This window comes from Cyprinus carpio, chromosome A1 (assembly GCF_018340385.1).
Source record: "Cyprinus carpio isolate SPL01 chromosome A1, ASM1834038v1, whole genome shotgun sequence".
In the NCBI taxonomy this organism is placed as follows: Eukaryota; Metazoa; Chordata; class Actinopteri; order Cypriniformes; family Cyprinidae; genus Cyprinus; species Cyprinus carpio.
In genome coordinates this window covers 34,474,452-34,489,660 of record NC_056572.1, presented here as the reverse complement: position 1 = coordinate 34,489,660, position 15,209 = coordinate 34,474,452, and the positions used below count along the sequence as shown (strand labels likewise).

General features: G+C 36.2%; 1 pseudogene; it reads left to right on the top strand.

The window, feature by feature from the left end:
• LOC122146481 overlaps positions 1-15,209 on the top strand; it is a 52,439-nt pseudogene that overhangs the window by 15,814 nt on the left and 21,416 nt on the right.

The following is a 15,209-nucleotide window of genomic DNA, read 5'->3' as shown; positions in this document are numbered from 1 at the left end:
GTGTTATTGTGCCCAAGTTGATACCTGTGGAGAGAAAAGGAGAGAGAGTGAATAACACGAGGAGGAATAGAGCGACCCTGTACTTACAGTACGCTGTGTCCAGCCCAGAGGTGAGAGCCATTCAAAGCAAACTAACTGTGCTATTGTGCCTAAGTTGATACCTGTGGAGAGAAAAGGAGAGAGAGTGGGTAACACGAGGAGAGACCGAGGAAACCTGTACTTACGCCGCTACCTGTGGAGAAAGAGCAAGCGAGTGAGCACCCAAGGAATGAACTGTGTGAACCAGTACTTACCGTGAGCTGTATTCAGCGAAGAGGAGGAAGAAGGAGGGCGCTACGGATACCTAAGACTCAGGCCGGGGCCCGAGTCCCACGCCCCGGATCCCCGTGGCCCCCTTGCTCCCTGACCTCTTCCCGGCCATAGCCCATCTGGAGGGCCGAGTCAGAGTTTAGTTTTAATTGCCCTTTCCCTATTCCCCAAGCTATTTTTAAATATTTAAATAAAGATTGTTTTATCACTTACTTGTTCTCGTGTTGTTTGGTCATTGGTATGCTCGGCCCTGGCAGTTTTTAAAAAATTTCAAAAGCTATACACCCAATTCAAAAAACATCCAAACCATTTTTTCTACAAAGATATACATTGCAATTAAATAATTAAGTGATTAATTGAGTGATAATTGTAAATTAGTGATGAACAGCTGCTGTTAACAAACAGAATTACTGAAGAAAAAGAGAACACAAGAACTACAACTGACTTCAGACACAGCCTTAGATAGAATAAACTGAAATAAAATACATTAAATCTCTCAAGATCTGATTAAACAACCCCACAAACAGCATCACCAGCTCAACTTATTAATAACCAGACTGACTTTATTTCTGTCAGACGTCTACAGAAGATCTGATTGAGAATTAACTAAGGTTTAGATGTTGGTTTATTGTTTCATTTGAAGTAACCATGTTAGAGATCAGTGTTTGCTTTAGTTGGGCTCTTGACCCATGATTTCTGTCTTAGTTTTTTCTTTGGTTGTTGTAACCATTTGTTGTAACTCAAAAGCCCAGAGAAAATATCATCAGGTGTTATACTCACACTTTTAGAAGCTGCTTTTATCCAAAGCAACTTATAGTGCATTCAGGTTAGCATCTTTTTTTATATCTAACCTGTACCTAGATGTTGGTTGTTATACTGTATATTGTTGATGATAATCATTGATTATTGAACTGTTTGGAGTCTAATCTCTGATGAAATAGGTGTTATGTAATTAGTTGGATTGATCACAGTAAAATTGATTATAAGAGCTAATGGTTCTGTGATAATCAGTTAATATAAAGAACTTTCCAAACAGTTTGGTTTTCTGTGGTGTTGCTTAGTCACACACAGACATCAATAATCAGCATATGAACCTCAACAATGGTGACCATAAAAAAAAAAAAAAAAAAAATTCCAGCAGAGCATGCTGGGAGCCATGGATGAGTTTTTGTACTACAATAGTACCCAGCATGCATTGCAGCATTTTTTTTTTTTTTTGTAACCATTGTTGAGGTTCATATTCTGATTATTGATGTCTGTGTGTGACTAATTGACACCATGGAAAACCAAACTGTTTGGAAAGTTCTTTATATTAACTGACTAAACAAGAACCACTGAGTTTTAGAATGGCTTCCATTGTAATTAACTGAACTAACTATAGAACACCTATTTAGTAAGATTTTGAACTCAGCACATCTCCGTAATTGATGACTATCATCACCAATATGCTGTATAACAACCAATACCTGATCATATTTCCTCTGGGTTTTTTGAGTTATAACAAACATGTTTCAAAAACACATGGTTACAACGTCCAAAAAAAATAAATAATGTAAGACAGAAGTCAAGGGTCATAGCCCAACTAAAGCAAACACTGATCTCTAACATGGTTACTTCAAATGAAAACATAAATCAACATCTAAACCTTAGTTAATTCTCAATAAGATCTTCTTTAGACGTCTGACAGAAATAAAGTCAGTCTGGTTACTAATAAGTGGAGCTGGTGATTCTGTTTGTTAACAGCAGCTGTTCATCACTAAAGCTCAATCAGCACTTAATTAATCACTTGATTACATAATTGCAAAGTTTTAAAACTTACATGGTTTAAGTAAAGGCAATCTGTTTACTCAAACGGTTTGAGTTACTGTGACTTGTCAGGTTTTACAGTGTGGTTACTTTAAATGAAAACATAAATCAACATCTAAACCTTAGATCTTCTGTACACGTCTGACAGAAATAAAGTCAGTCTGGTTATTAATAAGTGGAGCTGGTGATGCTGTTTGTGGAGTTGTTTAATCAGATCTTGAGAGATTTAATGTATTTTATTTCAGTTTATTTTATCTAAGGCTGTGTCTGAAGTCAGTTGTAGTTCTTGTATTTCTCTTTTCTTCAGTAATTTTGTTTGTTAACAGCAGCTGTTCATCACTAATTCACAATTATCACTCAATTAATCACTTAATTATTTAATTGCAATGTATATCTTCTTTCAGTGAACTCAACTGAATTAAGTTCAGAGTACTCACAACTATTAGTTTTAAAACTTAAATGGTTTAAGGCAATCGGTTTCCTCAAACGGTTTGAGATTTAACCATAACTTTGTCAAGTTTTTAGTGAGGCTGTGTCTGAAGTCAGTTGTAGGTCCTTTCTATCTTTTCTTCAGTAATTCTGTTTGTTAACAGCAGGTGTTCATCACTAATGCTCAATTATTCACTCAATTAATCAATTAATTACTTAATTGCAATGTATATCTTCTTTCAGTGAACTCAACTAGAATTAAGGTTCAGAGTACTCATAACTGTTAAGTTTTTAAAACTTAAATGGGTTTAAGGCAATCGGTTTCCTCAAACGGTTTGAGTAAACCCAACTTGTCATGTTTTTAAGGATATTTGTTTACACAAAAGGTTTGAGTTTACGTTACTTGTCGGGTTTTACAGTGTGTTAGTTTTAAAACTTAAATGGTTCAAGGCCAATCTGTTTACTCAAACGGTTTGAGTTAAGTTACTTGTCGGGTTTTACAGTGTGTGTCTGCTGTGTGCCATTTAAATTTTATGAAACTTTAATTTTCTTTATTACATTGCAAAGCATAGACTTTTCCTCCCCTTTATTTCAGGAAAATATGCTGCTCCTCATTATTTTAAAGTGAAGAAATCGAGAAAATTTTATTTTCTACCAGCCAGTGAATGATTCTGAAAGGATTCTGAAATCTGTTTGCTGTAGTAACGAACCAATGTCATGCGCATCGTGATCTTTATTTTAGTGCAGTTGTTAAGATTGTGGTTATTTCACAGCAAAGAGTTTTCATACATTTTAAACAGTTAAAACTTTAATATATCTTTCAGTGATGTGCACACATTTTAGACACTTTTTATGTTTTTTACTCAGGCGAAATGCATTAAAACATGTTTTAAAAAGACCAAACTCAGTTAACATTTTTTCCTCCCATAGAAAACAATTGGCCTAAAAAGGAAAACGCTCAACGTGGCGAAATGCATTAAAACGTGTTTTAAAAAGACCAAACTCAGTAAACATTTTTAATAAAGCATTCTATTTACAGACAAGCAGGTTATGGGAGGAAAATGCTTAATGCATAATTAACATGTTGTGTTCGTATTCTGGGCTCATATATGCTTTCCTGTGAATAGAATGCTTTATTAAAAGTTTGTTTACTGAGTTTGGTCTTTTTAAAACACAGTTTTAATGCATAAAGCCACGTACTTTCACGTTAAGTGTTTTAGAATGTCCCAATGATTCATTTGTGAATTCACCTGTCCAGAAGATTAAACTTGCAGCAGCTAACATCTTGTGATTCAAAAAATCAGGACATAGTGAGTCAGTTAAGAATAAACATCTGTGCATTGTAATGAAGGCTTTGTAAAACTGCACAGTATTTTTAGCTTTTTAAACAACATACTCCATTCTACACCAACTACACACATTTCCTATCATGTAGCTACACAGTAAAACCCCCAGTGTTAAATTAACACTCACAGTGTTTATATAATCCACACTCAGAGTGTTAAAAAAGTAACACTGAAGCAGTGTTAAAGTTAATGAGATAATTAGTTTAGTAATTGAGTGATGATTGAGCATTATTGAAGAACACCTGCTGTGGTAAGCGGACGAGCAGTAATACAAGAACTACAACTGACTTCAGCCACAGCCATAGATGAAATCAACTTGGCAGAGGATGATTAAACAACTCCACAAACAGCATCACCAGCTTCACGCATTGTTAACAAGATTGACTTTAGATGTTGATTTTTTAGTTTTGTTTGAAGTTACCATTATCTAGTTGGGCTCTTGACCCTTGACTTTAAAACATTAGATAATTTGGCTTGCCATAACTGTGTGCTTGTTTGAACGTGTTTCTTATGGAAGTTGGGTGTTGCTGTTTATGTTTCAAGTAGTTTGTTTATGTTTCAATAAGAAAAATCATCAGCATTTATTAGCATTCCCTAGTTTTGTCCATAGCATAATTATTGACTGGTTTAAGGTTTTTTGTTTGTTTGTTCTTTTTTATTAAGTGATCACATGAAATACAAAGCTTGATCAAACAGTTTGATTAATCTGAAAAACTTTTAAAAGTAAATCAGTCCAAAAAGTTTTAATTAAAACTGCATTATCATACACACACATCAGTATCATCAGTGTATGAAGCTCAAACAATGGTGACAATAAAACATATTTGATTGGTGCTCCCAGAATGCACTGCAACATGGAGCTTTTTGTTGATTGTTACCATCGTTGCCATTTTATGCTGAAAATATATTTCTGAAACATAAACAACTCCTAATCAACCCTTTTTTCGCACCATAACAAACATGTGCAAACAAGCACACAGTTACTGCAACCAAAGATATTCTAGTGTTCTAAAGTCAAGTGTCAAGAGCTCAACTTAAGCAAACACTGACCTCGATAATGGTAACTTAATTGATAACAAAACTAAAACAACATCTAAAATCAATCCTGTTAGTGATGCGTGAAGCTGGTGGTGCTGTTTGTGGATTTGTTTAATCATCCTCTGCTGAGATCTTGAGAGATTTAATGTTTTCATCTAAGGCTGTGGCTGAAGTCAATTGTAGTTCTTTCTGTAGTATTTCTGCTCTGTTCTTGTTTCTCTTTCTGTCAGTGATTCAGTTTGTTAACAGCAGATGTTCTTCAATAATGGTCAATCATCACTCAATTACTAAACTAATATCTCTGTAACTTTAGCACTGCTTTAGTGTTACTTTTTTAACACTCTGAGTGTGGATTATATAAACACTGTGAGTGTTAATTTAACACTGGGGGTTTTACTGTGTATGTCTATGAAAGACGATCAAACCAATCAGAGAAGGTATGGGGCGGAGCGACACATGCAGCCCCGCCCCAGGTGTAGCCCCACCTCGATCTGCAGGCTGCAGCCGGGTGTACTTGGAATGATCCACTTATATGCCGTTATTTTTTAGTCAAAAGTTATGAGCGTGTAAGAAATACTCACGAGCACATTATGTTATTTCACACGCGCAAAAATGAACCTTTAGCTGGCATGATAAAAGTACTCGCGCACAAATTCAACAACCGAGAGGTGTACATGTAGCTGTTGCTGTTTTGCTTGCGCAGTGGATTTCTGCTCGCTCAGCTGATTTCTGCTCCCTCGAGTCTACATGACTTTTGACAATTTGGGGGCGGAAACCAAGGAGGGCACTGACCCTCTTGATTGGTCACTTTCACACAGGGACATCTTGTACCTTGATTGACAGCTCTCATTACAGGGAAGCACGGAGTTGGGTTAAGTTACCACCGAAGAAGAGTGGGAATGAATTAGAACGAGTTTTCTAATATACATAAAATGTCTCTGCACGTATAAAATTCTGCGCAGATAATAGTTAATAAATCAATTAATAAATCAGTAGATAAATCAATTACCATCGATGTATATATTTGCGAACGATGAAGCCTACGTTTTGTTAAGTAGGTGTCGCCGCCATTCCGTCCCACGTGTGTGTTTTGTCGTGAATTATATTTGAGACTAATCTGCTTCCATAACTGTGTAATGCAGTGTTAACTGAATGACTGAACTCCGTCAGATGCTTTGACTCCGTGCTTCCTGTAATGAGAGCTGTCAATCAAGGTTTAAGGATGTCCCTGTGTGAAAGTGACCAATCATAAGAGGGTCAGTGCCCTCCTTGGTTTCCGCCCCCAAATTGTCAAAAGTCATGTAGACTCGAGCGAGCAGAAATCCACTGCGCGAGCAAAACAGCACTCCGTGAGCAGAAGCTCACTGCGCAAGCAGGATTCCACTGTACAAGCAGAGTTAACCTATGAGAGTATGCCAGGCGCTCACTCGCAGCTACATGTGCGAATACTTTTATCATGCCAGCTGAAGGTTCATTTTTGCGCGTGTGAAATAACATAATGTGCTCGTGAGCATGTCTTACACGCTCATAACTTTTGACTAAAAAATAATGCCATACACTTATTCCACCTGTTAGTCCTTATCAGCATTTGAGAGAGAGAGAGAAAGCAAAACAAACAGAGCAAATGCACAGACACACAAAAAAAAAAACACTTCCACTTATATGTCCTGGGACGTAACACTTTAATAACAATAAAAAAGATAAATATTGTAAATAAATTACTATAGCATATGCTTGTTTGCATTTATTCAGAGGGTCAAGTCTTCATGGTTGGACCTCAGGTCACCTTAGAGAACATCCCTCGACTCGACACGACAAATTCTTCTGTGGACATTGATCTCATTGGGATCGCCAAGAACAACAATGAAAGTATGTCTAAATATTTCAGCGTGATTAAAAAAAATCATAGAAAGTGAAATCATTCCATCACCGCTAAACCACATTTAATTACTTTTTTGATTGTTTTAACATAGTATTGCTTTGTCTGTTTCTGTCACACAGAATCAGCTGCTGTGGCTTTCATGAGCTACAACACGATGGGAGATCTACTGAAGCCAGACTTCTTCAACACATCCAATGACACGATTAAAACCATGATGTCCACTGTAATCTCAGCTACTCTTCCCAAAACCACCAACACTAAACTAACTAAACCAGTCAACTTCACCCTCAAACACATCAGAGTGAGAGACTGAAATGTGCTTTTGTTTTATCAGAGCACTGATGAACATCTGAAAACAAATCTAATATTCACTGTTCTGATATTTTCTTCTTGTTTTTGCAGGAGTTTGATCCCAACGGTTCTCTGTTCTGTGTGTACTGGAATATCAGTGAGTGGATTGTAGATGGTTGTTCTGTTTTAAAGACCACCAGCAGCTACACTGTGTGTTCCCTGTGATCATCTGTCCACATTCGCTGCTATCATCATGCAAAACCAGCCGCCGTCCAGTCAGAGGTACACAGAACATTCTAGTGAACACTGAAGAGCAGCACCAGATTTGACACTTCATGTTCTCTCACGTTTTCTCAGAGCGACTCACTGATGGAGCTGTTGAATTTGGTGTGTGTGTGATCGTGGGGCTGGTGTTCTTCGGTTTGGCCCTGTTGACCTTTGCCCTTCAGTGGAGTCCTGGAGTGAATAATGTGGCTCGAATCAACATCTGCATCAGTCTTCTGTTGGCTCACCTTCTGTTTCTGCTCACACAGCAGTTCCTGAGCCTCATACGGCCTCTGCAGGTGAGAATGATGAAGGAGCCCTACAGCTCAGCACAGCCTCACTGAGAATCATCATAACTGTCTCTCATGGTCTCTAGGTGTTGTGTGCTGTGCTTGAATCAGGCCTTCTGCACTTCCTCTTTCTCTCCGGCTTTGTGTGGATGTTCATTGAAGCTGTGCTGCTCTTCATCTGTGTGAAGAACCTATCACAGATCAGCTCCAAAAAGAGGGAGGTGCTTAGCAGTGGATTCCTGTGTGTGATTGGATATCTGGTTGCTCTGGTTGTGGTCTGTGTGTCTGTCGGTCTGGTTCCTGAAGGCTACGGCAGCGAAGAGTGAGTTGCTTTTTTAAAACTGGATTTGATTAGATGATATAAAGACAGTAGGTGTGATCAACTTCAGCTGCAGCTGGATGTAACTGATCAGCGAGACTTGCCACTTGTACACTGTAAAACCCGACGCGTAACTTAACTCAAACCATTTGAGTAAACAGATTGCCTTGATTTAAACCATGTAAGTTTTAAAGCTTTGCAATTAAAGCAATTAAGTGATTAACTAAGTGCTGATTGAGCATTAGTGATGAACAGCTGCTGTTAACAAACAGAATCACTGAAGAAAAGAGAAACACAAGAACTACTACAACTGACTTCAGAAACACCCTTAGAAAAAATAAACAAATAAAATACATTAAATCTCTCAAGATCTGATTAAACAACCCCACAAACAGCATCACCAGTTCCACTTATTAATAACCAGACTGATTTTATTTCTGTCAAATGTCTACAGAAGATCTTATTGAATATTAACTAAGGTTTAGATGTTGATTTATTGTTTCATTTAAAGTAATCATGTTAGAGATCAGTGTTTGCTTTAGTTGGGCTCTTGACCCTTGATTTCTGTCTTAGTTTTTTTCTGGCTGTTGTAACAATATGTTTTTTAAACATATTTGTTGTAACACAAAAGCCCCCAGAACAAAAAACACATCAGGTGTTACGATATATATATATATATATATATATATATATATATATATATATATATATAATATATTATATATATATATATATATATTATGCACACATTTAGAAGCTGCTTTATCCAAAGTAACACAAAACTGCCTCAGAATAACATTTTTTTTTACTTAACCTGTACTTAGGTGTTTGTTGTTACATACACATTGATGATAATCATAATTATTTAACTGTTTGGAGTTCAATTTCTGATGAAATATGTGTAATGTAATTAGTTGCATTGTTTGTAGTGAATGTGATTTTAAGATTCAGTGGTTCTGTAATAATCAGTTAATATAAATGACTTTCCAAACAGTTTGGTTTTCTATTTATGTCAATTTAGTCACACACAGGAAATCAATAATCCAGCATATGAACCCCTCAACAAAATGGTGAACCATAAAAAAAAGTACCCAGGCATGCAAGGGCAGCATTTTTTTTTTTCGTCACCATTGGTTGAGATTCATATTCTGATTATTGATGTCTGTGTGTGACTAATTGCTGCAATAAAAGAAAAATGTATGTGCACAAAGTGTTTGGCAAACCCTTTCTATTAACTGATTATCACAAAACCACTGGTTCTTTGAATGATTGTCATTGTAATCATAAAAACAATTATACAACACCTATTTATTCAGATTTGGGACTCTAAACAATTCCATAATTGATGATTGTCATCACCAATATGTAGTGTAACAAACAATACCTTATAATATTTTCACTGGGTTTTTCAGTTACAACAAACATGTTTCAAAAATATATGGCTACAACAACCAGAGAAAAAAATAAACTGAACCAGAAATCAAGAGTCAAGAGCCCAAACTAAACGCAACACTGATCTTCTAACATGGTTTTTTACTTCAAATGAAACAATAAATCAACCATCTAAACCTTGAGTAATTCTCAGTAAGATCTTCTGTTAGGCGTCTGACAGAAATAAAGTCAGTCTGGTTATTCATAAGTGGAGCTGGTGATGCTGTTTGTGGGGTTGTTTTAATCAGATCTTGAGAGATTTAATGTATTTTATTTCCAGTTGATTTTCATATTAAGGCTGTGCCTGAAGTCAGTGTAGTCTTTTGTGTTTCTCTTTCTTCAGTGATTCTGTTTGTTAAAACAGGCAGCTGTCATTACTAATGCTCAATGATCATTTAGTTAATCACTTAATTACTACAATTGCAATGTATAGCTTCTTTTTCTGAACTCAACTGAATTAAGTTCAGGGTCTCATAACTGTTAGTTTTAAACTTAAATGGTTTAAGGCAAATCGGTTTCCTCAATCAAAACGGTTTGAGTAACACCTAACTTGTCAGGTTTTTTAGGGATATCTGTTTAATCTCAAAACGTTTGAGTTAAGTTACTTGTCGGGTTTACAGAGGAACTGTAACAGAGACGTGAAGTCGGACACATTCTGCTTCCCGTAGTGATGCTCATGTTGTGTTTGCGTTCTTTGTCACAGATGAAGTAGATTAGATGCAATATTTGTCAATTTCACAGATATTATAGACATTTTTACATAGCAAAATAAATGTTTTTCATCTCAAGTCACACAAAATATCTAACTGGCATGCATTAATTGCTTCATGTCAGACACAGATCGGTCTGTGCAGTGCCACATGGAAGTCAAACACACTTTTTAGTTTATGACTGACAGCTTGGATATTTTGGAACAACACTGCTCTCTGATAAAATACATTTTATACAGTTTCAAATCACCCAGAAGATTACAAATACATTTGCCAGTTTATTTTACACCGTTTTTCCCAGTAGTAACCACCACAGGCAGCACATGAAATAGTATTTGGATCAATTCATTCAGTTGGTTATATTGTGTTTTCTTCTGAACAGTTGCTGGATTAAAATGGATAAAGGTTTTATCTGGAGTTTTCTGGGTCCTGTTTGGTGTCATACTAACCGTAAGTTCTAGTTAAGACATTTTTCACTTGGGCTGTGAAACCAAAATACTAAAGAGATCCTAGATTTAAGTTTCTTCTTTTTCTGCAGTTAAACATAATTATTTCTTCATAAGGATTGTCATCAACTCTGTACGTCAACTCTCAAAAATCTCAACGCTGAAGTTTCACAGATGAAACAAACCAAGTACATGCATGTTTTGTAGTTCTACCACTCTTAACAAAAACATATAGTCAATAAAGACATTCACACTTTCTTCTCTGTTTCTCTGCAGGATATTTCTTCTGGGCATTTAAAAACACTGGCTCAAGTGTGTGTGGTTCTCGGTTGCTCCTGGATTCATGGGTTTCTTCACTAATGGCAGTAATGCTGCTGGAGATCCTCTTCCTGGTCTTGAGCTCCCAGCAGGGAACCTTCATCTTCCTGATCTACTGTGTCCTCAATAATGAGGTCAGACATTACTAAATTTTCATCTGAAATCTGGATATTAAATAATATTCCTGCTTTATGGAGGTCCTGTTCTTATTTTGGCACTTCCCTCCCGAGCTCAACAGTGCCTCTCGTTATTCCAATATAAATCAGTGGTGAAAAATGGAAATGCAGCGCTCTTTGTTTTCCTCTCCTGAATTTTCCCACAACTCGTAACATACCAAAACACAATAAAAACACAATAAAAGATAATATTCTATGTATGTTGAGCCTGCCAGTCAACATTAGAGCGCCACCCTCAGGCTGGTCAGTATATTAATCAGTTATATAATGTGGTCAGTATTTGCCTTCAGTTGGGCACTTGAGCCTTTTAACAGTTTAGATAAATTGGTTTCTAAACAAATGCATTACTGTTTTCATAGCAAACATTTGTGCAATGCTGAACAATCTTGGAACTAGCAGATAACTTGATGCTTTTGATGACTGTTGAACTTGATTTCAATTTATTTTTTGATTCTTAAAAAAAAAGTGATACTCATTATGCAAATGGCCCACCATAATACTTCAATTTTAGTTTTTTTTTTTTTTTTTTTTTTTTTTTTTTTTTTTTTTTTTTTTTTTTTTTTTTTTCTTCAGCAGAAAAAAAAACTTGTTTAGAATTAGACATTTAGCCATGAACATTTATCATATGATCCTCAACAGTAGTGACAAATAATTATTCATACTTCAGTGCATTATGGGAGTTTTTCATGTATTGCAACATGAAGCTTTGTTGTCTGTCACCATTGTAGAGATTCATATGCTGGTTCTTGATATCTGTGTGTCTAAAAGCAGTGGAGTTCAAATATCTGTATGTGCTATACAGACTTAAAATTTGTTCTCTGTAAATATTAGAGCAGTACCTTTTATGCATGTTATAATTTTCACTGGAATGTATGTTTTAACACTAAAAGTGCTGAAAAAAAAAACATGATTTCCAATCTAAATCCACCCCATGCTCATTTGTGGACTATGACATTTATTTGTATATCACTGGACACTCTCTGCTCTACAAACACCACATACAGAGATACAAATCTAGCAGGAGTCTAAGAGCACTAAAATCTAAATCAAACACTGATCTCCATGATGGTGGCATCATTTTAACCAATTAAAACTTAAATCTTCTTATCATCGTTAATTTTCAATAACCAGCCCGGTGAGCATCAACTTATTGCACAATCCTCATTAATTAGTCACTTAATTATCTCATTAACTAGCCTAACTCGTTGTTGGGGACCTGGGGGATATGACTTGGAAGACCTTGACTTTTGACTTGAAAGTCCCACCTCTGCTGTATCGTAAAACCTTTTGCGCTATTGCGGTGGGATACAGGTGAGGGGGGTTAGGGACAGGTTCAGATGTTAAATTACATGCAGGTAATTTGTTAAAATATAAGAACTAATTTAAAAAACATATGAGGCACCAATAAGTGCCCTGTATCAAATGATTTCATTTAAATGTAAGTATAGTAAGTGCCACCTAGATATAAAAGCAGTACCAAAACATTTTCAGTGTCTCCAGAGGGACAGTATATGAAAGGAAAGTAAAACATTTGGCTTCTGAAAGTGCAAATCTAGTCTCTAAAGCCTCTTTTCTCCTCTGTTTATCTAAGCAAAACTCATTCTGGTTCATGAATTCAGCGGTTTAATTTGAATCTCATTGAAGTCTACTCAGCTCCTCTCGTCTCGTTCTCGTTCAGGGTCAGGCCGCAGTACAGGAAACTTCGTGCAGATGTCTTTGCTGTAGGACGCAAAAACATGGAGGATACAGCATCAGGTTCTGGAAATGCAGAAGAAGTCACATTGTCATAGCAGTAAAATACACTACTATGACAGAATCAATGCCTTTACATGGTTACATGACAGTCTCTGCTTTTATTTGTAAATGAGCAATTTACAAGTCTTCCATAGTTTATATGCCATCCATCATTTCGATGTAAATATATTAACTTCTTTGAACTTGGTTTCTTTTTTTCTTGTTGGAATATTTTAGAACCCATGTGTGATTTTTATTGTACTTCAGGACCCCTCAAGTGGATCTATCGTTTCCTTTAATTGCCTTCTATTATTTGCAAAAAATATTTAGTGTGAAAATGGCAGACGATTTGTAATTATTGTGTATGGATTATTAATCTTCTGCTGGGGCTACTTTCCACGGTCTGGCGAGCAGCCTGACTGAGCTTCTTCCTGCAGCTCAGCCTTATTATAGCAGGCGGCCAATCTTACCTTCAGGAGTTTCCGCTAGCGTCAAACAACTGACACAACGGGAGAGACCATTCAATAGGGAAACATGTAATTTGTCAACACTCCAGACAAGAAGCGCAGCTACCACATTTTTTCAGCCAGATCAAGACAGCAGGTCTCTAAAGTTGCGTTGAGTTTGAGGTACAGGTTGTGAAACAGAGCAAAACAGAAAGAGAAAGGTGTGAATCCTATGGCTTATAATAAAGCATACAGACAGGCAAACGTGCTAAAAGATACACAATTCACAAATCTTCCAGCCAGGATTAAGTCATTATGTAGGCCTACACATTAACAATAATTGGGCACAAAATATAATGTGATTTTATGGAAAATTATCTGTTTCTGTCTGTGGTGCTGCAGGATTTTGAACAGCATCCTGATTCGCTGTGGACAGGCTTTATCTTTAACTTAATGTTATTAAACTGAATGCTTGAAACAAACTGTTAGTTTGTCCACAAAATAAAATGACACAAAAGAGTGTGCCGTTTATCATTCACACAGGGCCAGGACGACCTATAGGCAGAGCAGGCAATTGCTTAGGGCCTCTGAGTTTGAGCAGGGGGTCTCCATAACGGTAACATCCCTATACGCTTAGTCACCAGTCAAGAAAGGCAGAAAAAATTCTAGGGTTGTCGTCATCATTTAAGAGAGATTACAATGTATTCTAAATATACAGTTGTGTCTTCACTTTCTGTCTTTTTGTATTAAAATTGTGAATGATGATGATTACATGCTTCTTGTTTATGTCTAATTTTTGAACTTTTTTTTTTTTGTACATTCAAAAAAAAAACAAAAACTAGAAAAAACCATCCATAGTCCATCTTATTTTTCAAAGACAGATGTAAGCCGCTTTAGATGACTGTGAGAGACTTCTCCTGTTCATTCGCCCTGGTATGGAAATAGCGAAGAAGAAGCAAGACAAAGTGCAGTATATGGTAAAAAAACTGTATTGCACTACAAACCAACTGTGTTCAATAATTAAGATAATGTATTAAGGATGTGGTGTGTATGGTGAGACACAAAGTTTGCAATATCATGCGCCAAAACAAGCTGTTTTGTACAGCGAAAAATAGCTGGAAAGAGGATGAGACCGGAAAGGTACGTCGCAACATGTAAACATTGACAAATGGAAAAAAATACTGGTGGGATAATAGACTGATTTTAATTTGAGAAGAGAATTATAGTTTGAAATATGCAACAAAATTTAAAACAACACATCTTTCTGCAATATATCTGTAAGAAGGGAATGTTCTGATTAATCAATTGCCTGGTTGTGGTCAAATCACAGTAAAAAAACCTAATGCTCAATTAAAAGCAGCTGCCAATGTGGGTTAAAACTGACAAACACACTGTAAAACCTGACAAGTCACAGTAAACTCAAAAACCGTTTGAGTAAACAGATTGCCTTTACTTAAACCATGTAAGTTTTAAAGACTTTGCAATTATGTAATCAAGTGATTATTAAGTGCTGGGGATTGAGCATTAGTGATGAACAGCTGCTGTTAACAAACAGCATCACCAGCTCCACTTTTAGTACAAACCAGACTGACTTTATTTCTGTCAGACGTCTACAGAAGTTCTTATTGAGAATAACTAAGGTTTAGATGTTGATTTTATTGTTTCATTTAGAAGTACACCATAGTTAGAGATTCAAGTGTTTTGCATTTAGTTGGGCTTTCCCATTATGACCCTTGATTTCGGTCTTAGAGTATGTTTTTAATATTTTTTCCTTGGACCATTGTTGACTAACGATGTGGATTTTTTAAAACATGTTTGTTATATACTCAAAAACCCAGAGGTTAAATACTGATCAGGTATTGGTTGTTTATCCAGCCATATGGTGGTGATAATCATCAAATTATGGAGCTGTTCAGAGTGCAAATCTAGACTAAATAGACGTTATATAGTTAGTTCAATTGATTACAATGAAAA